Here is a 2,398-nt window from a genome sequence, read left to right on the forward strand (position 1 = left end):
AAGGGAAGCAGGTGGCCAGTCCAGGGAGGATCCGGAGCGGTTTCCTGGGGTCATGTTCTCTGACAGGGATGAGGAATTGCCCCAGACTCCCTTCTTCTGAGGAAGGGGGGAATTAGACACACCAAACACCTCACTCTTGGTTGCACTGTTTTAAATAACAATGAATTGACTAAAGTTCCCTTTAAAATTTAAAAGAGAAGGAAGAAGAAAAGAAGAAGAAGAAGAAGAAGAAGAAGAAGAAGAAGAAGAAGAAGAAGAGAAGAAAGAAAGAAGAAGAAAGACAAGAAAGAACAAAAGAAAGAAAAAAAAACAAGAAGATAATAAAACACAAGACTTTAAAGATCAAGCCTCCCACTCCCCTCCTCACCCCTCCCCTCCGTCATCCGTCCCCTCCTCCTCCTACCCTCCTCCCCTCCTCCTCCTTCCTCCTCCTCCCCTCCTCCCTCCGCCCTCCTCCTCCTCCCTCCCCTCGCTCCTCCTCCTCCTCCTCCTCCCCTCCTCCTCCCGTCCTCCTCCTCCTCCTCCTCCTCCTCCGCCCTCCCCTCCTCCGCCTCCTCCTCCGCCATGTGACTCTGCGGTTGGATATATCAGAGTATGAGATCACCATAACCAGATTTTCCATTCGTGTCCCTGCCCTGTTCTCTTCCTCTGTTCCATCCCGCCCATAGCCCAGAGGTGAAACCAAGGCTGTGTGCCACCCACCGATTCCCTCCTCCTTTTCGTAACACCGAAATGACTGCTCTGAACATTGCCGAAAGCCTGGCCCAGAGACCAAAGTGTGCCGAGTGACAAAGCATCAGACTGGCCACCACTAGGTTGAAGAGTCTGAGAGACAGAACGTCCGCAGTGCTGCCCAGCACCTTGACAATGGGAAGAACTTCAAATGTTCGAAGCCGTAAGGCGAACATGTCCCCTCCTATTTATGAAAACCACAAGATACTTGGTCTCCTACTTGCTGCTGCTATCATGTGACATCTAGAAGGTTAGCATCCCTCCTGTACCAACGCATTTGGTCAAGAATGTAATAATTATGCCATGTTTAGATTCCAGGATCACAAGAATCACCTCAAATTGTTGGGAAGGGACTGCATGAATCCAATGAGCTGTATCTGTAATTAATATTGCTATATGTAGTTTTATCTTTAAGAAAGTGCTTCTGTTATAATAGTTCATGGACAATATAAACTGGAAAAAAATGTCACAGTCTGGTTAATATAAGGCAGTATTATTGAGCTCCTTGCCCGCCCTTGCCCACCCTACCACCCTCACCTCCATGAGCCAAGCCCAGGTGAGTTCCAGGGATCCGGAAGTTGCCCCCCGTCCCTGCCCCCAGGTTCTTCTGAAGCCAGATCCCCACCTGACCCTGTGGAGAATAAGCTCCCAATCATTAGCCCCTACCAATCGCTGGGGTAGGAAAGTATGATTCCAAGAGAGCTCTCACAGGACCCCAGCCTGGCATCGCCCCACTGCCCTCACCAAATGCCACACCTGTAGTCCCTCCAGCGGTGGGAGTCTGCCCATGGAGGTTAAAGTGGTTGAATGGCGTACTTCTGAGCATTCAGGCTCTGGAGCCAGAGAGACCCGGGTTCCAGCCAGTCTCTAACAAGGTGGGTGACCACAGGCCGGGAACCTTAGCATTGATTGCTAAGCCCCAGCTTGTTTGTCTCTAAGAGGTAATAATCACTCTTTCCCCTCAGAGCGCTTATGTGAATTAAACAAGACGATGTATGTAGAGTACTTTAGCGTGGTGCCTAGCACATAGAAAACAATAAATATTAGTTAATATTATTACTGATATTGCCATTTTTTTCACTTGCTTAGAATATAAAACAAAGCTTCCGTGTTTGCCATTCAGATTTTAACGATAAGCCCACTGATGACAAAAACTTGCTTCATAATAACCCCAAGAACTCTGGGACCCGGTTCAAGAGGTCAGTCCCAGTAAGGCTGGCTCTTGGTGACAAAGCCAAAAAGTCAATCAGACCCCCGGAGTCCCCATGCTCTGCTTCTATGGTTCCAGCACCAAGGAAAGAATGTCACCAGTCTGGCAATAATTTCTCGTGTCACTCTAAATGCCGCTCTTAAGCAAAGTCAAAATATAGCAATTAAATCTGTGTGAGGCCTCAACTTTCCAGCTCTTGATGACTTCTTCCTCTGACCACTTTCTTCCAAAGAGCTGCCTCCCCTTCCGTGATTTTTTTTTTTAAGCAATTTGTTGACGTGATTGTTGTTAATCTGGAGGAAGAGGCATTCAAGGACACCTAAGGTTGCTAATTAGCTGGGTACGTTACTGCGAGACACAGAGGAGGCCTCACACAGGAAGTCACTGGTAAGGCCTCCGCTCCTCAAGCCAAGAAGGGTACCAGCCGCGGGCCCTGCCTGCTGCTCTTGCCCTGGT

The sequence above is a fragment of the Canis lupus genome, chromosome 33, assembly GCF_011100685.1.
Source record: "Canis lupus familiaris isolate Mischka breed German Shepherd chromosome 33, alternate assembly UU_Cfam_GSD_1.0, whole genome shotgun sequence".
NCBI lineage: Eukaryota > Metazoa > Chordata > Mammalia > Carnivora > Canidae > Canis > Canis lupus.